The sequence below is a fragment of the Sinocyclocheilus rhinocerous genome, unplaced genomic scaffold (genome assembly GCF_001515625.1).
Source record: "Sinocyclocheilus rhinocerous isolate Xijiao unplaced genomic scaffold, SAMN03320098_v1.1 scaffold57, whole genome shotgun sequence".
In the NCBI taxonomy this organism is placed as follows: domain Eukaryota; kingdom Metazoa; phylum Chordata; class Actinopteri; order Cypriniformes; family Cyprinidae; genus Sinocyclocheilus; species Sinocyclocheilus rhinocerous.
The window spans coordinates 1,363,367-1,387,263 of NW_015652130.1; the positions used below are offsets into that span (position 1 = coordinate 1,363,367).

The window sequence follows — 23,897 nt, forward strand, 5'->3', positions numbered from 1 at the left end:
AAAACTCACATTCCGCTAAGTCTTTTATGCCACCCTATAAAGGGCACTCGGGCAAGCTCTTCTCCATTCACTCCCAAGTGCTCAGCATTCCTCTCACTTGACATGAACATCCTTTGCTGGACCCAAGCGGCCTTTTATTTGAATTGTGTCTTCGAACAGAAGCTACACTGTTTTGGTCTTGTTAGTAACTTTCTCAACCAGCCTAATTTGGGATAGATGCACTTCTACTTGCTTTCCATCAAAGGCATTCTGAAGAACTTCAATATTCTTGAAACATTTTGAGTATTCCAATTTGCAGCCAAATTAGCAACCAAAAAAATCCATTAAATGTTAGTTGACATTTGCAACCCATTTTACTGCAGCAATATGACATAAAAAGAAAGAAAGAAAGATAAATAACCAGAAAGGACCATCATTTTAGATGCTGATAAAGTTAATAAAGTAAATTTTGATGATTTTTTAAACCGCAACGATAACAAGGTTTCCATAACGCTATGTCATTTTGGGAGTGTTGGATAAAAAGGCTGGATGGAAACAGTAATATGCATATAATATTACTATATTTATATGGAAACTTAAAAAAAAAAATTCAGTCAGCAGACGTCCATAAACCATGATGGAATCACATTTACGAATTCATTTCTAGATGTGTATCAGAAAGGTCATTTGAATAATTCACTCAAAGAAGATATTGATTTTAGCATTATTCATTTTTTAAATTCAAATTTCAACTTGTATATATATAATGAAATGCGCACAGTAAGTATTGAGGTATGGTTAGTAACCTGTTTGTCAAGTGTGAAATCACAGAGTATGTGATTGTGTTTATGATATTCTATTCATAACTACCTATCAGTCTATTAATAATGTAGAAAGTGCTCTATAATGATAAATTATGCATTGACTTAAACATAGTTATTGTATGTGCTGTGGAAGTCAGAATGACCTCTTTTGTGACTGCAGTATAAATAATATAAAATGGCCTTGTTGCTGTACACTGCTGTGAGTAATTTAGCATTAGCAGTGGAGTCACGTCACCAAATTGCTTTTGTGCTGTGAAGTGTGGATGACATACAGTGAGCTTAACCAAACCTAGCAGTGAATGCTAACAACAGACTTCACCTTCACTAGACCGTTGAACACAAATATCATCCATTTGCAGAGCGAAACCACAGTTTCTGGGATACAACAGCTTTAGCAGATTAGCATAGCGACACCCAACACATCAGTGTAAAGACCTTAGTGTTAAGGTTATCGCTCCATGCATTACTAGCATGATTGTTGCCATTTTAACCCCCACTTCACATTTTATCACATACACAGTTTCTTTGGTACTAAAGCTGAATGAGATGTGGCATTGCAAATGGATTTGTCTCAAATCTGCTTGTGGTTCAGAACAAAGTAAAAAAGAAGTGTGTCAAAAAGGGCAAGATATGATTTTTTAAAATGTTTTTATTTAGTGAATGTAAATATTTGTCCACTTGGTCTTGTCCACACTGCACAGACCGTGAGGGGGAATGAGAACGGTTTGAAAGAGCCGTGTCTACCTGCCGTTATCAATGGAAGACAGCTGGTGTGAGGAGATACGCTGGGAATTCATAAAGGTCCCAAGCTTGGCAAGATGATTGCTCTCCACACTGCCTAAAATGAAACCCCTCCTCCCTTGTATTATTTTATATAGACATGTATTAAAGGATCTGTAAAGGAAATGGAATTTGAGAATGCAGCTGGCAAGATCCGGCGTGATTTCGGAAAAACAATCATATCTTTGGGGAAAATGGGTAATTCTGAGAACACATGTTCACAACACAATGGCAGTACTTGAGTTGTTCAACAAAATGGGTGCTTCTAAATAGCTTGTGCTAATTTTTTATATTAAAAATATTATTTATTTAATTTTCATTATTTCTTTATCTCTTTATTATTTCAATATTACTTCTTTTTCTTTAATCTTTAGGTCTTGGGCCAGTATTTGCATTTTTAAAGGATTACCTATTTTAATCTTAAGGCCTTGAGCCAATATTTACATTTTGATCACCTTGATAAATATGTGGAAATGAAAGATTTTTATTTTTTATTTGATTTTTCCCTCTATCTGTATTCTTATTTATCTATTTGATCTTTTTGTGATTTGTGTGATATATATATATATATATATATCAGTGGCGAGCGGTGACTTTTTTTTACCGGGTATGCTGAGTGATAAGACCTCCCCAACCCCCCCAAAATCTATAAATACACATCTTTAAACCCATGCACAATATTCCCGCTGTCACCCAAAAAAGCCCCTCAAATTACGATTTTGGCAATAATGTATATCTTCAACATACATTGTCTATGACCAAAAATGCAAGAAGATATGTTTTCAGTGGACTTTTAAAATTTGCCTTGCTTGAGAAAACAAAAAAATACATTTACAGTGTTTTTTTCTTTTGATTTTGTCGAGTTGGTTTTGCATCAAACACAATGTGATTTTCGGCAATCGAGATCTGACAGCAACAGCACATTTTTCCGCTTGGGCGAGTGCTTTGCCAACGTGATCTCATGATAATTTGTATGTATTTTACTTAAAATGTGGTACATCAAACACAATGTGATTTTCGGCAATCGAGATCTGACAGCAACAGCAAATTTTTCTGCTTGGGCGAGCGCTTTGTGGGCAGCTTACCTTGCTCATTAAATCATCCGCAGGCCAGCAAATCACTGAGAACGTGCTTAAAATCCTGACGAGTAGCAACAGAGCGGAGGCGAGAAAGCTGCGGAGAATCCGCTCGCCCGGAAGCAACCATAACTGACGTAGATTTACAGAAAATTACTGCCGTTTGGCAAATAAATCATTGTACGTACTTATTCCTAACTCTTTAAGCTTTAAGTTACATTTCAAATGACAAGGGATCAACTTATAATCATGTTTAGCCTATATGAATTATCCCGTGAACTTATTCTCTCAAATGGCCTGGGTATGCGGAGCATTCGCAGCTTATATGGACGGAACGCAACTGATATATGATATATATGTGATATACTGTCTATATAATATAATTTTAAAAAAATCTAATTATTACATTAGCTTCACATGGCACTGTGTAATTTATTAACACTGCCATTTGCTAATGTTACAATATTACACAATTGTATTTAAAGATTCACCTTATCAAATGGACCCTGTTTCATATAGTGACTCATCTTGATCTTCAGAATGATTTTTTTTCTGCCCATTGTCATTACAACAACAACAAAAAAGCCATATTCAGTAGATCTTTATGTGTCAGCTAATTGGTTAAACATTGAACGAGTGAACAATTAACTGGTCTGATCAATTCTCTTTCACAAAATGAAAAGAATACTTAAGCATGTGAAGTGCACCAGTGACCAGAGGCATGAAATCTGTCTCATGTGGCACAAAAACTAGAGGCCAATCAATACTAGCTGAACACGCAAAGACGAAAAAGACAGGCAGCGAGAACGCGCCCAATGCGTGCAGCATCACAGACATTCAGGGACAGTTTCCTGTTTCCCTGCATGCTTAAAGCTTGAATTAAGACAGGCAGCACAATCAGCAACCTTGCTCGCCAGGAGTGGGGGGATGCAATCCCAGGGCTACCACGAAGTAGAAACTCTACAGCCATCATCATTAAAACACCACCAAAGGCCCAGAGACCATAATGCGTCCTTTCTGCAAGCGCTGCAGTTTTATCTGGCTCATTTGAGACCGAGTAGACCATAGCACTATGAATTATCGGCTATGGGATGCTCTTTCCCGCTAGCACTTGGTGGTATCCAGGAACAACCGCAAGAAGGAAGCATGCCATCCTACTGCAGCAGTTTTTTGCCCTTTCTTTTCAACCCTACCACCCGTCAGCCATCTAATAGCGGTTTTAGTCTTCATTTATCTTCATTTAGGGTGGGGAGAGGGGATGGTTTTGTTTACTGTTCGAAATATTACGCATTTGGACAAGGGAGGAGGGGTGGCCATTGTAGGCTGTGTTTGATTGGGGGGAAGGGCGCTTTCGAGAGACTCCTAGACTCGTTTTTCCCCCAGACTCCTAATTACTCTGAAACATTCTTCCATCGTCTCATAGTCAGTGCTGACAACAGTTCAGAATTAAAGATCCTGGATGCCCACAAATGGTATTAACATGTAGATACAACAATGCTATGTGCATTTATTATGCTGAAAATGGAATTGAAAACAGAGTCAGTGCAATAAGATGACAATACACATTAATCAACTCCATTTACCTACAAACCGTAGTCTCAAAGATCCTACCAAAGTTTGTATTGGTTTTATGTGACCACAAACCTCTACCCTCCCCCATCCAATTGAACCCCACACAATCAATGATAGTTTTATTTAACACTTGCAGCTCCAGAAGCCATGAGGGAGCTTTGGCCTGTCCCGTGCTTAGCAATGCCATTGATTGTTACATTGATAGTTGAGCCACTGCTGTCCGGTACGGCTGATCGATTCAAGCAGCTATAGTGCACAGAGTGTGTCAGATATTGAGAGTGTATTTCAAGCTGAGGCAGACTCTTAAACAAATTAAATGTGCTCATATGGATCTCTTGCTTATCATTAGAAGTATTGGAGTAACTCTTTATTTCGGCCCACTTCGATCAGACCATGGATTCCTCATCAAATGCTTAGATAAGGGACACTACAGAGTTCAAGTGAACAGTTCCACTTGCACACATTCCTTTGGCTATTTCCTGTCTTGGCTTGTAATCGATAAGCTGTATATCATTGCCTAGATGGACCCTGTTCCTTTAAAACCCTTTCAGGTTCAGTAGTGAAAATTGTTTGAAACTGTTTATTTGAGGAAACTTTTGATTTGTTAAGTAAAGTGCACATGTGGTGATGGCAAACAATGCAAAAGTACATTCCTAATAAGTTTTTCTGTCTGATTTTTCACTTAAAATGTTTAAAAATCTTTGAAGCAACTTGAATTTGCTTGAGAAGCAATATTACATAAGATAATAGACTCATTTACAGATATCTTCAGGCATCTTTATTATAAATGTGTTTTCTCTTACTATACTGGCAGAATTTTACACCTTCCGTATAAACAAGTAAAAAGTAGAGAATCTGCCATTATAGAGCAGTAAAAAAAAACATACAAAATATTTAATATACTATATATGAAAACATCTTAATGTCTTATGCAGTTTTGCCTCTGAAGTAAATGTATATAGTTTAAGGATGTTTAGATATGTATACTGCAAAGCAAGTAAAAAAAAAAGTTTGTTTTATTAAAAAGCAGCCTCTAAAAATTGTTTACCAGTAGAAGTAGGCTGATTTTTCACATTCCTTGTAAGTGTTATTGAAGGTAACAGTTTAGAAGGGGAATTTATAAATATTAAAGCAAGAACTATAAAATATTACACGTTTGATAATTAAAAAATAAGTGGTTTGGTAAAAATACAGGAAAAGTACAGGAAATACAAAATTACATAGCAAAAATATTAGAAACCATTCTGTGTTTAATGAAAACACATCTTTGCAGTACACAAAATGTGGTGATACATATCATATTGACAACTTAGTTTAATAAGTCGGATCTGTACTGTATACAACACAGTTTGCAAGACTTATAGTTTCCCACTACTTAAGAGATTAAAATGTTATGCTAATCAGTGCACCAAATAAATGCACAGTAAGTGGACTGTGATGATTTGCATCAATCAAACCAATACTTTTATAGCCACTTAAAAGTAGTGGTCAAAACCACCTCAAAATGATGTATACATTACTGTATACTGTAATGCTTGAAAAGTAAGTCTGTGTCTGTGCCTGAAAGGGTTAACTGAAGCTATGAGGCATCAATCATGATTAGCCTGTGACTGCTCATTGTCACTAATCAATATATATATATTTTTTTCTAATCAACAAGCGGCTTTGCCATGCAGAACGAGGCCTGATCAGTGCGCCAGTAATGGCACTCGCTCCTTTGATTCGTGACCCCTCATTTTGTGTGATCGTATCAGAGACATAATGCCTTTCTGTGGTTTTGCTTCATTGGTGCTTCTGTCTTGTACCAACAAAGGGTCATTGCTCATTTGCTCCTTTCTCTGTGTTGTCTCTCATTTCTCATATCGTTCTCCTTCAGGACATATGTTTGGCTGGAAAATGCATAATCCTGTTATGGACTGGCCACCTCTCCAGGGTGTTTCCCTGCCTTTGGCCAAGATTCTAGGATAGGATCCAGGAATCATGTGGCCCTACACAGAAGAAGCGGTATAGAGAATAGATATATGGATTGATGGACAATGTCTGTCTGGAGGATTTAAAAGAATAGTTTTTTAGAATTTAATAGAATAGTTTAAAAAAAAAGAATCCTTTTTTATCTTTGAAAGACAAAGCAGACATTTTTAAAGAACTGTTAGGCATTTCTTTCCATACAACAATACATGTCAATTGCAGGTGTGATTTTAAATTTTAAATTGAATTGTGTTTAAAATTCAGATAAATTCCTTAATTTAAGTTGAATGTAAATTCGAATTGGAATTTGAATGTAAGTTAGTATAATCAAAATTCAAATAAATTTGTTACTCTTCAAAATGAGGTCCCATTAGTTAACTAAATAGTTAACTAGCCCATTATTATCTAATAATGAATGATACATTTGTTACAGTATTTATTCAAGTTTGTAAACGTTATTTAATAAAAATACAAATGTTTTGTTTCTAGTCATCTTAGCTCAGTTCCATAATATTAACCAATGCAATTTTTCATTGTTAGTTCATGATAACTAATATTAACAAATGAAATAATTAAATAATAAACCTTATTGTAGAGTCAAAATACAATTGGTCAAGATTTCATGTCTTCAAAGCCTTGCTTAAAAGAGATAGATAGATAGATAGATAGATAGATAGATAGATAGATAGATAGATAGTTTCGTAACAGTATGAGACCATTTTTTGATAAAATATATTTTTAAAATGCAACAAGGATTTGGCCATGCTGTACTTTACCAACATGCTGACTAAAACAGAACAAACTGTGCTCGAAAAAGATGTCACCTTAAGGGTAAATCCCTATTTTCTTTTATTTCATACACCTGTCACATTTGATGGGTGAACAGCTGGGTTTGGGAGATATTAAAACCTGAATGCAGCATCCTCCAAAGAGAGAGTTTCCGTCTATCCTTTAAATGGCTCAGCTCTGGCACAATAAAATCTGCTAGACCTCTGTATCACTCTGTAATCTTCTTATCTAAAGGGCATGGGCCCTACCCTGTCAGCAGTAAAAGATGGACCATTTACAGAATCACGTGGCTCCTCTTATACTTTTTTAGATGAGTCAATAACTAGTCTGCAACCAATCATTTGTATCTCTCCCACTAACCTCATTTTAGATCTGAGATCATGATGCGAATCAAAGCATCCTCACAAATGTAAATTCAGGTGGATCCTCTAACCTTTCATGCCATTATCACTTTGGCTACTAGAGTATGACATACATTATGCATGTTTTTGGGGTAAAACAACAAAGCAGATTTGCTGACTTGAACTTTTGAGTGTTGCCGGATGAAAGCTGTGGGCGATATAGGGTGTGACGTGCCGCTCAACTGAACAAACTGTCCCACTGTGTTACACAGCATGGGTTTGCATTCCAGGTCAATAGCAACCATCATTAGTGCCAAAAGCAGTCAGATGGGATGTTGGCCTTGTCTCTTTCAGAGCTTCTAAAAGACATCGGGATCAAATCCATTAAAAACTACACTGTGGTGGGGCACGTTTTATTCGGTGTGAAAGTGGAATATAATGGGGAAGTGTACCATGTCATCTGAGTGGATGAGTATATTCATCAGCATGGAAATGACATCATGTGTGACTTTCTGCCTGTGCCTTTTCAAGCTTGATATACTGAAAACACTGTGTGTTGTAAATGTTAGTGTTATTGTAAAATGTGAAGTTCAGATTTGTTCAGTTCTTACATTTTAAATTTGTTTCCTATTATACATGCGACAAAACAGATTAGATTTTTTGTGTTCTGAGTGTTTTTTGTTGTTGTTTTTGTGTGTGTTGTGAAGTTGTTGTTCGGTAGTTGCTTACTGCTTTTTTAAAGAATTTTATTAAGTATTTTTGCACATTATGACATTTTTGTATATATATGTATTTAAAAACATGCTTTTTATTTCATTTGAAATTAATACTTTGTGTGTGTATTAGGGTGGCCCTTATTGGGGGTTAAGGTTTTTTTTTTTTTTTTTGGAAATGTTAACCTCTCACCCCCTCATTTGTTTCTCCACTAGAAGTTAGTAATGTATGCAAAATTCCATCCAGATAATTTGTCATTTAGGGTGTGCTCAAAGAATGTATCTTTTTATCACTTCAAGAGCTGATTGGTGATAATAGCAAAGTTTTTCTTTCTTCTGTTTATAAAAAAATCTCTGTCCACATGAAAATGCAAAAGCATGCTATGAAGCACTGTCAAGAGCATGCCAAGCCAACAGGTGGCGATATAATCTCAAACGTAAAGCCATGTTGGCCAATCAGAAGCCTGAAAAAGTTTCCAGTAGGCGGAGATAACAGTGCATGCTCCGACGTCACAACCAAAACCTCCGGTTTAGCTGTCTACACGATAACACTGCAACCGGAGTTTTTGAAAATCTTCACCCTGGCAGGAGTTTTCAAAAACCGCAATAGAAAAAGCTGCGGTTTTGAAAATACCCACGTTTGTGTGGACAGAGCCTGAGGTGCCCTTGAGAAAGACACCAAACCAAGCAATGGCTGTCCACTGCTCCTGGTGTGTTTACGGTTTGTTTGGGTTGTGTTCACTACTCACTCCTGTATGTTTGCACTTGGATGGGTTAAATGCAGAGCACAAATTCTGAGTATGAGTTACCATACGTGGCAACATGTCACGACAATGGCAGAACACTCGTAACTTCTTCATTACGAGTTCCTCATTCCTAGGTCTGCGAGCTGGGACTCAAACTTAGGACACCTGAAGCGCAACGGCGCTACATGTCAGCGTACTGCCCACAAAGCTATCAGCGCCAATGTAATTTAACATTTTAAGACTTACAACACTGTTCTGTGTTCTTGTTTTTAACACAATTCACAGTTTACTAATGGCTTTGTATAATTATTAATTACGTACTGTTATTGTCATTAAGACTTGAGCACACCATAAATGCAGTCCAATCTCAGCGAAATCTGGTTTGTTTCCATTTCTCGTTAAGGAGAGTTGACTGGGAGGGTGAGAGCAGAAGATTTCAAAAGTCCAAAAATAAGTCTAGCTTATACACACTAGCCACCCTAGTCCGTTTTTTTTTTCTGGACTCCTTTTTAATGGTTAAATTAAATTGTATTAATAAAAAAGCATGTCTAATTAATTAAAATCATGAAACTTAAACAATTTAACATCAATTTATTTAAATTTTAACAAAAATTACATGTTTAGGGCCCTATGAAATGTTTTATTTTTTCCAACCTTATGTTTTATTGTTACCAAATTCTGATTTAGCATGTCTAATTATTTGAAAGCATAAAAACAAGTTTCATTTATTCTTACAATAGCCTTACGATTTTTTGCTCAGAAATTCTGTGTTGTGTATTTACATTTTTAAGGCATAAAATATTAATTTAATCCATCTTTTAAGTAATGAAAATTAAACAAATGTTATATTTTGGAAAATAAAGGTCATTTAATATTACAATTAAAACATTGAAGAAATATTTTATGATTATTCCTTAAAAATAAGGTTTTCATAATTTTAGTAGTAGTAGTAGCAGCCTATATCGTACATTCTGCTAAACAATAGTAATATATTTCTGCCGCAATGCCTTGAAGTTAAACCAAACTTTTATTTTGACGGGTTGCCTTGAATACTTTTACGTTTCTGTGTGTATATGATATGAGGATAGTTTTACTCAAATGAAACAGTCAAATGCTCATGAAGTGACTCTCAGGGCAGTTCTGGAGATGTTGTTCATGTATTTATGTCCTCATTCAGTGAGACGGCAGATGCTAAAATCACCGCAAGCATCACGCGCGATTCAGTACAAGTGGTAAACAAAACCGCACGTCTGCGCCATTCATTAACACAGAGACACGAAATAATGGCAGGGGAAACACTGGTGTATGTGTTGTGTGTTGCTATGTGGTTGCTAAGGTGTTCAGAGTGTTTATTAGTGTGTTGCAAAGTGGTTATAGGTAGTTGCTTACTGGTTTCTACACTGTAAAAAATATTTTTGTAAACAAAACAAAGATTATTGTAGTACGTTTTACAAGAAAATATGAACTTATTTTTTTCTACTTCAAAATGTCATGTTAAATGCAATGTATAGCTTGCCATTTGTTTGTTATCAATTATGAAAGTTACTAGTAATTAAATATTGTGAAATGTTTCTATGCCAAGTTTTTTCATTATATGAAGTATTATTTTAAGTTAGGGTTAGGGTTATGTTTTTATTGTATTATAGTATAATAGTCTATTTTTAAAAAGATTTAAATTCGTAATTTTTTTTTTTTTTAATTTAAAAATTATACATAAAATACATTTTTATGTTTCATGTTCTGTCTATTGATTCTTAATCAAGTGTGTTAATGTAAATGTAAAACTTTCATAATTCCTTCTAACCTATCATAAACATGTCAAAGACAATGTCCATAGCTTTCTGCACTAACAAGCGCTTTAACTAGCATTAAAGTGGATTTCAAAATACTGCCACCTTGTGAAACTCGAAGCTATTTCTATGAAGGGTCAGATGAAAAGACCTGACATTTGCATTCATATAAACAGCCAGGAAGTGTTTGTCCTTTTCACTTGCGATTTTCCCCTTATAATTTTAAGATAAAGCCCCCGTTTCTAGGACACGTCAAGCAACCTGCCAGAGAACGTAATTGACTGATGAACTAATAGGGGGGAAAAGCAGGGGAAAAAACCACAGTGCCTGAGTTACTGCCTGACTTTAAAAGTATCACAGAGGCAAACGTACATCAATTGTCAGGCTTATCATCCTCATAATCCTGACTTCTGAATATGAGCAAGAATCTATAAACCATCTTAGACTTAACAGAGTCTTTTTCTGTGGCGCAGGAAGAACAAATACTTTCATTCAGCGCCTTCCAAAATGCAAATTCCCCTGGCTCTTAACATCTTTTCTTTTTTTTTTATTGGGGTTCCCATGTCACAATATGGCCTCAGTGGGTCTTGCGTGTGGTGCCTCAGTCCTGTGGTAAACATGAATGTGTTTTCAGGGTAAAAACAAGACTGTTGGTGTCCTGTGGTGGTGAGAGGTCTGGTGACATTCTTCACTTGGACAGAGCTGAACTTTTATTCATGCTACAGCAGATAAAGGTAACTTTTTGTTGTTTTTTGAAGTGATACATTTATTATTTATTACATTTATGATTTGACTTTTTTGGGAGGTAATTTTTTTTTTTTCATTATTAAAATCACAAGTAACTGAGGTTCATTCAAAATCTTTTGCATCAGCTTTAGGTTTGAGAATTCAATTCAATTCAAGTTTATTTGTACAGCGCTTTTCACGATACAAATCGTTGCAAAGCAACTTTACAGCAAATTAAGTTTCTACAATATTTAGTGGTAGCTTATCAGTGGTGACTGTCAGTTAATGTACATATGGCAGAAATGTACGGAAAAATCAATTAAAGACGTAATCAAACAGACGATGAACACTATTAACAGCAATTATTATATGATGCAATCAAACTTATAGCAAAATGTGGTAAAGAATTGAGAACTGATTTTTATTCAAAACTATATAATATGTTTATATCTGTTTATATCTGTTTGAATCTGTTGTCTCTGACTTCTGTACACTTCGTCTATCTTGAATTACTGTTTGTTAATGTGGCAATACGTAGTTTGAGTAATATAGGGGAACACGTTTTGGAATAAAATTTCCAAGGATTGAAACCAAAATAGAAACAGTGAAACAAGTGAAACAGAAACTTCAGTGTGGATCTGAACAATACCTGGTGGCTCAGTCACACTCAGGTAGCCTCTTAGTTCATTGTCTCTGACTTTTGAAAACCTTGTCAGGAGAGGTGCTTTGCACGCTTGATGAGAGAACATTCAGTCACGAAATGGAAAGTTAAAGTAATTATGTCCTTATCTGGGACTCTTCAAACCAAGACTTCCTCTTCATTGAAAGGCAGATGTGACTTTAGCATCACAGTCTGACTCCGCTCATTTTTGCTGCCCCAGATTCACTTTTGCCCCTTCCAGCTCTTCATTGAAATGAGCTTAGTAAGTTTTTACATAACTTGATATTCTAAGTGCTAAATGCAAGAGCAAAATCTAATTTCCTATATTATAAAAGATTGGAACCCTCATAGTAGACTTCAAAGCTATCCGTCTGGCAGTTCTGTGGCCTCTGATTGCCCTCCAGAGAACATGACTACATTATTTTAATATATGAGTGTGCATTACCACACTCTAGATCAGGGTTTCCCGACCTTTTATGTCAGCTGAACTCCTGTGATCTCAATAAATTTACTTGAAGTACCCCTGAGATTTTAAGTCATGCTAACTAAATATAATGAATTTTGCAACCTCTTTGCATATTCACTTATGAAATATATCTTTAAGCCAGTACAGTAGTCTACTTTTATATCTTTTAATATTGTACATTTTTATAAATTTTTTAAAATGAGTTTTATTTAATTAAAATTCAATTTAATACCTCACACAGACTTCTATGTAGGGCCTCAGATCAATCAGTGACTCGTTTTAGTGAATCATTTAGGCCTGTTTTCACAAAATTTGATTTATGTGAACCACCTGAAGGAACTGTTTCATAAATATGAAAAACTATACATTTAGGTTAGTTACGTACTCTCTATGCCAGCATCATATTTTGCACAAGAATGTGCATAACATAGTTTTTCCTTTGTAGCTCTATCTTTTTCATTGTGCCATTAAGCTGCATTTATGTGAAATGATTCTTCTGAAACAACAACAACAATGAAAATCTGACATCATTGGCAAACACTCAGGAGGAGTGCGCTCACGTGTCATGTGTCTTTCATCTGTCATACGCAAAAACCATGCCAGTCAGTTGTAGAATATAAATACATAAATATTCTAAGCAGGGTATTTCCTTTCTGTTTTTCTGTCTTTTATTCAATGAACTGAAGTATTCAAAGCTTTCTCTTTCAGCATATATGAATTTTAATGTGTGTCAGCAAGGGACCTAACCTATTTTTTTCTTTTCAATACACCACGTTTTACTCAAGAGGGCAAACATAAATTTTTGGGATATTTTGCATTGTTTGAAGATGGAGTACTTAGAAAGTTTAACATGGTTGCTGGGTGTGTCTAGCCAAGTATTAGACTGTCTGGCGGTTTTAAAGAGTCTTACATCAAGCAAACAATTCACCACACACATTACCACTGCTGAGTGCTGACTTTATCAACAGCCTGCAACAGTATGCATTTTTCTGTTCTCCTCCATAGACGAACATGTTACTCATGTCTTGCAACATCTGTTCCGTTGCTGCACTCTTATATTTATTTTGTGTATGGCTTTCATCTTTGAAGTCTTTGTTGGAGGGTACACAATGAGCACTTTAGAGAATGCTAGGTAGATGATTGCTCAGCTGTACAGTCCAAATAGCTGCCCTTAAAGTCACAGAGAGCCATTTTCAAAGCAATGTCCAGCTATCATTTAATTTCCTGACACATTGTGAAAGCAGGAGGTGTGCATGAAGAAGTCTTCATGATATTGCTGAAAACATTTCAGAAAAAGATCAAATAATTGGTTTTAAATGAATGGTTCGGATTATGAGTGAATGCATATGGGCTGAATGGACTACAACTGCTTGACCACATGATGTGTTTGGATCCTTGTTCAGAAACAATGCTTTTGTCCATTATTTGAAAATCATTTAAATTACAGCCGCCTTGATCACCAGAAATTGTCTCGCTAAAAGAAAACTCAGCATACTGCCCATTTTCCACAGCCTTAGTTCCACCAGGCAATTCACGCTTAGTTCTGGGAACAATCTATAATTAATCTAATTTGCATAAAGGAGGCGTGTTTTGCACTAAAAAGAATGAGAATTACTTAGTGTAATTTAAATGCATTTAAGGTGCAGTTAAACTGAATTGTAGGTGGTTAGGCTGTTTTGTGCAGAAATACACACAAGTGGCACAACTGTTCAGTAAATTTGTCCCATAATGCCCCCTTAAAATCTTGTGTTTATTCTAGTGCAATGTCTATCCATTGTATCCCCATGACTGTCATTCTACATGCATTACTGTAAACATGATTTTTGATTGTTTTAACAAAATCAAGGTTGTGTCAAAAGAATTTCCTGTGACAATTGGCGTACAATATTTTTTCTGTAAAATAAAAAAAATTATTTGTATTAAACCCTGAACTTTATTTTAATACTTAAAAGATGGTTGTTGTTTAGTATATCTGCTTTTTTTCAAATAGTTATATTTTACGGTTTCTTTTCTGTTATTTGGCACATAATTCATAGACTGTTTTGCCACAGGAAGCCATTTACACAAATGTCAGTTCCATGTTAATGATATGTAGGCATAACATCCTATGCTATCATTCATTTCCTAATCAAGTAAATGGGAATTAGTAAATGGGAGTGTATATAGTCTTCGGATCAGATTTCAAATCTGATTAACCAACCCTGTGTCTTTTTGGACTTATTGCAAGGACACAATGTCCTTTAAACCAGTAACACAAAGACTCTCGAGAATGCCATTCATTAGCGTCCATTCAGAGCACATGCTAATTGCAGCCAAGATAACCCTTCTTTGCTCTTTAACCTTCTGACCGGTGTTCATCGAATTCAGTCAGCACTCCTTAATTCAATCCACACTTTGGTTGAGGATGCTGACGTCATCAAGAAGGGTAATATATTTAGGACTATCAGTGTTTTAACATCTGCTCTCCAAATGACATTGTATACGAGAGCTGGAAGTCTCATGTTAATAATGAAGAGAGGATATGGGTTGAAGTCAATGTGTTGGCAGAAAGCTATAGCCTTAGGCTGAACAATGACAGAACATTTTGAAGGGATGCCAGTTGAAGCGCCCCCATGTGATATTGTCTTCATTTTGGCGGGTAATATCCATGAATTATACAGTGGGTAATGTGTTGTCACTATGAGACAGGTTTAAGCTTGTGATTTAAAGTTTTAGAAAAAAATTCATTGTGCGTTGTGTATTGATTAATAAAATGACATGTAGTTTTAATAATTGCATGTATATTAAAAATTAAACATATTAATTTAATGAAAAATGTATGTAAAGCGGACAAAAGATCAGTCTGAGGTCCATTAAAAAATAATAAAAATAAAAATAAAACCCTATTAGAACATGAACAGTCTTCCCTAAATAGGTTGTAATTTCATTTTTAAACTTGTCCTAATCATCTGTGTTTTTAATAATGCTTTCTGTAAAAATGGCTATTTTATGTTTTTTATAATTGTTTAATATTTCATAAATTCATTATATTATTTCAAATACTTATGTGATAATATATATATATATATATATATATAACATTGTTATAGATGCATATAATATATGAAATCATAGATGACTTATTGGTTACAATTCTAATTCAAGCATCCATTAGAAAATAGTTATGCATATTATATTTTATATGTGTGTATGAAATGTGTAAATGTAAGATTATTATATATAAAATACAGAAAAATCTTATATGTCCTATGTTAACAATTCTAGTTTAGAAAAGTAATCCTGTCCAAATAGTGCTTTAGACTTACATTCTTTAAAGGTTCTTTAAAGATGTTAAACCATGATATCATGCAGTGAGGAACAGTCTTGGTTAAAGAGCCGTAAAATGTTGGAGATTTCCCAATAGCTCTTTACAGAGTTAGCTCTGCGTGTACACAGGGATATCTCGACACCACAACAAACTCCCACCCATGCCCTGCAAAACACAAAGCTAAACTATGCACTTTACAGACGCAGCCTTTGATACGAGTTTGACAAAGACGCCTCTGTAAAAGCCCTCTTTTCACTGGTCTCTTTAATGCCATGGCTCTCCTTTCAAGCATCCCGAAAGATAACTTTCAATGTTCTTGAGTGAGACAGGCACATGTGTCATCTGTGAGACGCCCCGCAGGCCGCCATTGAGAAACTCTAAAGCCTCTTACATATGTTGAGCTTAGAGATTACTTTACATTATTTGAAATCATCAGGGTGGAGGAGACTGTTGAGATTTGTGGAATAAGCTGCATAAAAACGCAATCTCTTTTTTATCACACAGTATGGAGAAGATAAGGTGTAGAATTTCAAACTCAGGCTGTTTTAGGGTCATGTAATAAACCAAGATTTATTTATTTATTTTTTTGGAGTAGGAGGAACCCAGCATGTGGACCGTAAAACTACATGATACCTTACCCTCTGAAATGGCTTAAGTGGACAATTACAAAGTTATATGTCCATGTCCCATAGTGCTTGTAAGGAAACCTGCACTTTTAGCCCAGAGGGTTCACAAATACCAGATGTGCACTGCAGGTGCTGCTATATGTATCTGCAGTATAAAACATAGATGGCTCGGTTACCAAAAGCATTTGAGGATGTCTGAAATGTTGGAAATTCTATAAAATATAGGCTGTTATGAATGTTCAAATGTAGATTTGGATTATGGGTGAATCTCAAGGGGACCATTACTCCAAATGAGGGAGAGTACATGTCTTAAAGCATTATGAAATTAATTTTAGTACCATATGTTAAAATAGGAATTCAACTACTTCTGCTAAATTATTTTCCATTTTTTATAAACAAATGTGAGGCAGGGTTTAAGACTAAGAACATTCTCTTAAAGGGTCAGTCACATACCATGTACCATGATCTGCAGTGATCAGAAGCCATTTCCATTTTCAATGTCAATTGCAGTGCTGAGTTATAGAGACGGTTATGAATGCAGTGTAAAATCTCTGTTAAAAAAGGAAGCACTTAACTTTACCACACATTCTTGTTGTTTTCTTGACTAGTGCATCATTAAAATACCTTTGTGGCTCTCACATTTTCTAAGTTTCCTGTGAATTTTTTCTTAAACACAAGTGCGTGCTTTAGATTCTGTTGCTTGCAGAGTAATTGATCGGTTTAAAGAATCTTGGGATGTCAGTAGGTACATTTGCATAGTAATGCAGTTTTCTAAAGCATCTTATAAACTTTTGCCTGTGGCTTCTTTCATTCACTATTTGTTAATTGGCTTTGGGGAAGAAAAAATTACACCTTGTTGAGAATGACGAGACTGTATCTTTCCCACCATTAAATTACACCTGAGGCTTAGAAGTACTGGCATTTTTATTTTATTGTTGCTCCCGGCACTTTCTCAGGATTCCTAATTAGAATTTTATAATTTAATTTAATCCGCTGTTTCCTTCATCCTGTTCATAACCTACGGTATGTATCCTACCTTTTCATTTTCATTTATATATATACAAATTATTTTTAATATGATATGTTTTAATATAACTGAAGTATATTTATATAATTAGTTTACAAAATATGAGTTTTTTTAAAAAATGATTTCATATGTCAGGCTTTACAGGGTAGATTATTAATGTTACTAAGATTCCCACACTGTTCTCATGACAAAGAGTGGGTGTTTATGTAATATTTCAGCTGCATTTCCAAGATCTTGAATCTTCTCAAGCATTCTCTCTATAGGCCGAACGAGCAAAATGCTCTGAGGGAAGTTTACCATCTTCTCCACACTGTTCCTCCATAGTCTGACTGAAGAACACTTGTGCATTCCAGAGGCATACACGACTGTGACCCGCATGTCAATGCAACACCTTGCTTTCCTTCTGAGTGTGGAGACCTCCACCTCATCAGGAGAAACATGCTCATGCGAAGCTGATCCTTGATACATTATCCGCCGCAGGATTAGAGCAGTATTACAACATGCCCTTCCATTCCCCTACCGCAACCTCCCGGCCTCCAAAGACAGACCGCTGCTTACCCTCTCCTTAAAAGGCATTTGCTAGATGCTTTGCCTTATCATGGGCTTACTAACCGCTGTGTTTTATCTTATTATGGGAAGAGGAAGAGAAGGATTGATATGGAGGCCTCCCAGAAACACGCATCTCACTTGTGAATCTGATTTAACAGGAACTGAGGTGTCTGTAGGAGTGCTATGGATTCCACCTGGAGTGCTTTATGATAGAATTTTTCTGTAATGATAGTCAGTGAAGCACTTGGCCTGCAGAATCATGCCATTAAATTACTATCGACCAGCTTTTTTTTTTTTTTCTTGTAGGAAACTTGAAAACCAGCCCTTGAAGCTTTTTGTACATGCACAGGCGGGGATAGGTTGCCATGCACACCCATTCGTTTGGAAGAGACATGGTGGTTATTTTAATGAATTTGTCTTCGCAGCTTTGTGTTTGTATTGCACTCAGATGGCTTGTGTACACATTCAGAGTACTTCAGGATGGCAGACCCTCTTCATTGTTGAGGTTGACCCAGGGGGAAATAGTTTATTGATTTCTGGGGTAACATGATTAAAATGGGTTTCAGGAAGACCCCGACTTGTCAACTAGATGAGAGATTTGGGGCAATAAAGAGAGCCGCAGAGCAGCCGCCTATCAAAGAGGACACTACTGACCTTTTTTTTTTCCCTTTACGTTTAAAAGTGCTTTGTAAGAAAATGTTAATATATATTAAAATTCTGGTTTATTATATTAAGCTAATATTTATTTAGATTTTATGGCCAACTACCGTTGAATGGCTGATGTTTAAAAACTAAAAATGAAACACTTTAAAAATAAAATAATAATTTTTAAACGCTACTAAGTAGGGTTACAAAATGGAAAGTGTCCAGTAAATTTCGGAAACATTCCAGGAATTTTGGAAACTTTCCAGAATTTTTTGGAATATTCCTGGGATTTTGGGAAAATATCTGGAAATTTTCCACCCCTTTGCAACCCTACTACTAAGTAAATTTAGGCATTGAAACATTATAATTTTGAGTTTTTTTTAATTTTAGAGTTTTTTGAGTGCCAGTTTGATTTTACTCAAATAATCTGTGTTTTATTAAATTTTTCACAGTGTCAGTTAATCAGTTAAATTCCCAATATTAGCTCATATATACACAATACTGAAAACCGATAAATTTAAAAATCACTAATATCGGCGGATGTAGTACCTGTATTGTTTATCCCCAACTACACAAACACACACACATAATAATAATAATAATAATAAAATAATTCACATGCAATTTTCACTCAAAAATTACATTTCATAAATAATTACAAAGAAACTGTAACACATTGAATTAAACATGAAATTTTGAAGTAGAAATTAAAATAGTATTTTCTTGTATAAAATACTCCAATAGTTTGTTTTATTTACACCTTTGAAAAATCTTTTTTTTTTTTTTTGAATACAGTCTAATGTCTTCAGTTTTTGAGCCACTATCCGGTATGAAGCTTGCAAAACATAAACATTTAAAGGGGTCATATGATGCTGCTAAAAAGAACATTATTTTGTTCTTTTTATGCGTTGCGTTGCATCGCGCCGTGTAAACATAAAACCATGTCTGCATTTGTGATCGGAGAAATGACAAACAACAAGCCCTACTTTACACTGCCCAAAAAACTTGCTTTAAATATATAAAATATAAAAACTCTTTAAATAGAAAAAACTTACTTACAGTCTTTGAGTCAGAACATCCGGCATTGTAGTCTGCTCTACCAGGATCAGTAAACAGTCCTCCATAAAATGTGCTGCACACATCTGAATATTTGGGTTGAAGTGTTCTGGAACAGTGTTGTAAATACAACTTAACCACTGATTTCTAGTCGTGTCCATTTTTGGAAGGCCAAACAAAGTAGTTTCGCTTTCACAACGAATTTATAAAGAATATCTCTTTGGATTTGAGACTTTAATCTTTGCAACTTTACAGATCTTCTTTATGCACCAAGAGCTTGTAACACTCCAAAGAGAAAGGAAAAATTGAAATCGCATCATATGACCCCTTTAAATCTAAATTCAAGACAATTTGACAAGTTAACTTGGCTGTTTTGACACCCCAACCAGGATATCTCAGCGAAAGACGTTTGTTCAATTGACTTATGTTTGCACAAGATCTTTGGTGGGGCGGCTAATCAGGAAGAATGATCACATGCTCACTGATGCCAGTGATTGCAGAGAGTGCCATCTGTGAATAAGGCGGCCAGAAAGAGTGTGAGCTCTCTCAACCTCTCTCTCTCAGGTTGAGTTATGCTAACCATATGGCACACTAAGCCTCACCAAAACCTCACTGAGCACTTAAACACACTTAGCTTTGTTAATTCCATTTTGAAGAGGAACATGGCTTTGAGTTGATGGCCTTCTCAACAGCTGTGTCGAACATGCTATATTTTCGTCTCGGCACACTTGTAGATTGTATAATGAATGCCTACAGTAAATCATGTCCTGTATGTTGCTGCTTCTATAAACTTGTGTCTGGAAACAATTTAGATGCTATCAAAGTGTCAAGGCTAATGGGGAATTGCATATAAACAGGCAATCAAGACAATGGGCATTTTATTAGAATGGCATATGGTGTTAGAGTTCACGGAGTGCTACACATCAGATAAACGATAATTATGACATGTTTGAAAGAGTTCAAAATGAGGTACTTGGCAGCAAACCAAATGAACTTCTGGGGCTCTGGAGTGAATCAACCTGAGAAAGTATTTGAGTAAATTGACCTTACTTAAAATAAATACTTAGGAGAGCATTTTCTACCACTCCACAGGAGGCCATTTGATCAGTGTTGTTTGATTTCAGTGACATGATCAATGGTAACTAGAGCATGTCAAACAAGCTAATTCATGCTAACTTTCTTTTGCATCAGCAGCTGTTTTACTCTAAAGACTAGCTTGAAAATTAAAATAGATCAGGGAAGCATTGAAAACAGGAAGTGTTTTCAATGTAAAAAGTTATGTGAAGATTATTCAAAGGCATTAGATTACTGTGATCAGTAAATGATACAGAAAGTGGCATTAAAAGTCAATATATTAATCATTGTTATCTACAATTATTAATTGCACTATTAAATTACATTATATTTAATTATTTAAATTTAACAATACAAATTTTAAATTAAACTGAAAAAAAAAATTGAAGGCCGTATTTTAGCAACTTAAATACTTTTTCAATAACCGTGCATAAATCTAATTTTCTAAAAAATTAAAACTTGTACATACATGCTGCTCACATATTATTGTTGCACAGTTTGAGCTGAATCAGACTTGAACTGAATCAAACTGTATGTAAGATGTAAGAAACTGAAAAAAGCACAAATGTCAGGGCATGTCAAAACTTCTCCAGGACCCAAAAACCCCCTCAGACCGCAGAAGGTTAAATATATCTGTTGCACAACATGTCATGACATAAAGCATTATCAAAAGCAGTGAATATGTCTAATTACTGTTTGTTTAGATGATAAAAGTAGTGTAATTTGGCGGTTCTGTAGGTCTGGAAAGAGTTCAGTTCAGTAATCATTGCACGCTGGATTAGCGTTCAGTCAGCAGGAGACCGTCCTTATTCGGTCTGGTGAGCTGGGTTCGTCCTGCCCCTGACCTAGCACATGCCGTACAGCGGTCTTTATGCCTCAGCCTATATCACCAGCTCTGAGACACACTCTAAATGCTGGTGCATATATCATCTTGACATGCTGGAGGGCATTGATCAGGGCCCAGGTGAGCTCATTGTGTAGGTTGTCAGCATTGCCTGAAGGTTACAGGGGGGTTATTTCCTATAGAGGAATGCACCTGTACTTCACTCTTCTGTGCCCTTCACTGCTTTGTGGTTTTTTGCAGGTTGTGCATTTTCCCCTGCCTGTCTATACAGTTATGGGTATGGGGAAATGTTAAATGGACTATCCTCAGACACGGTTTGGACATATTTTTGGACATATGCATGTTACTATATATTACTGTATATAGGGAGAGTAAAAATCAAGAATGTTTTCTACACTAATAGATGACAAAAGCCACTTCAGTTACATTTTAAATTGATGATGCAAATGATTCATTGAGTTGATTCATTTGAACAGACACTGGTTCAGTGGCGTAGGCAGAATTTTATTTTTGGGCGGGCCTGGGCAAAAGTGAGCGGGCACTAGGCTAACTAACGGACGGAGTCCAGTGGCGTAGCGCAAATCCGCGGCCCCCAACCGCAAACTCAAGGGTCGGTGGGTTGGGGGGCTGGATACGTCGCAATATTGTAAATATTTGTTTTAAACCAGGAAGACGAGACAATGGATATCACACAAGCAACGTGCAAACTTTGCGCAAGAGCTATTCGGTGAACCTCTTAATCTCAGTCGATTCACTAGAAAATTAAAGTAAAAACTGATGGCGCTTTCGGCATCTGACGCTGCATTAATGGCACATATTCTCTCAGAGACGACGAGAGACGAATTTACTTCATATGCTGATAATGGTAGCCTATATAGCTAAATGTTTTAATGTACTCCATTAATATTTATCTTGTGGCCCGAACATAGGCTAGTGGGAAAAAAATAAATAAATAAAGAGAGAAGAAACGTATTTCGTGTTGTTTTTTTCTTTTTTCTTTTTAAAAAAGTCGGTGCTTGAAATGAAGCTTTTTCATTGATGATTGCAGTGTTAATAATTTGAATTATAGGGCTATAATTCATTGTGTAATAAACCTGTTTTAAAAATAAGACCTTTTTAAAAACATTTTCAATGAGGAGTAAGATCTAAGAGAGCCTAATCTTATCTAATCAGTTAGGCCTGTGCGGTGATGCGCAATGAAATTATTGCGGGGCAAATCAATTGTAATATTAATTTAATAATAAAAGTAACTTAATAATAATAATAGGCCTAATAGGGTAATAAGAAGAATGTAACAGGCCTATGTTAATTGAAAATGCCTACAAATTAGGAAACAGGTGCAGTTAATCGCCGCGTCAGTCACAAAATTTATTTTAAATAAATAAATAAATATAAATAGGCTAATCTTTGTGAGGAAGACTGGCAACAGCTGGTCTTATATTCTTTAGACACCGCATACCAAACAACTTTGAACACCGACTGAAAACACTGACTGAACTAAAATAACATTCATAATCGGCCTGACAGTAGTGTTCCCGGCTTCACAGAATGAGCCGGTTCACGCGTGGAACTGAAAAGTCTTACCGTTACTTGCGGGCTGATGGACGGGCTCTCTCCCTCGTCGGTGCGAGTTTTTTTAAAGTTTTCTTTTACAGAATTATGCATTGCTGTTCTAACATTTTCTAACACAGCTGCAAATTACAGTCCAACTGAATGGGTGAACACGCACAAATTTACATGCGCCTGGATAACAACTGGCTAACACTACTGTCAATCAAACTCATCAAGAATTATGCAAAAACACATTTTATTTATTTTAGTTATTTGAAATGTTATAATAGTTCTCTAATTGTGTTAAAATAGATTAAACAATAATTATTATAATTATTTATACAATAATTATGTATTAATAATTATTTATTAAATAATAATATATTATTATTTATTAAACAATAATTATATAATACAAATATTTTATTTGTATAATAAACTGGGGGGCCTTTCATCAGAGTGGGCGGGCCTGTGCCCATCAGGCCGATGCCCCTGCACTGGTTCATGTAAATAAATCTAACTTGCTTACCCTTATACTATGCTATCAAAGTTTAGTTAACTTAATGACTAAATCTCAAAACACACACACACACACACACTCATACTTGCATTTGTGGTTTACGGGGACTCTCCGTAGGCGTAATGTTTTTTATACTATACAAACTGTATTTTCTATCGCCCTACACCAACCCTACACCTAAACCTACACCCCTTACAGAAAACTACTGGCAATTTTTTTATTTCATAAAACACTGTTTTGTATGTTTTTTTAAGCCTTTTGTTTTAC

General features: G+C 35.5%; 1 protein-coding gene across 2 annotated transcripts in view; it reads left to right on the plus strand.

Annotated features, from left to right (window-relative positions):
• LOC107713520 (neural cell adhesion molecule L1-like protein) overlaps positions 1-23,897 on the plus strand; it is an 88,200-nt gene that overhangs the window by 13,828 nt on the left and 50,475 nt on the right. The window contains exon 1 of one of the 2 annotated variants that reach the window (XM_016519048.1): positions 11,247-11,312. The exons of the other annotated variant lie outside the window; for it this stretch is intronic. The gene's annotated coding sequence lies outside the window, so the exon portion shown is untranslated. Of the gene's footprint in view, positions 1-11,246; positions 11,313-23,897 lie in introns of those variants that run through there. 2 annotated transcript variants of the gene reach the window in all.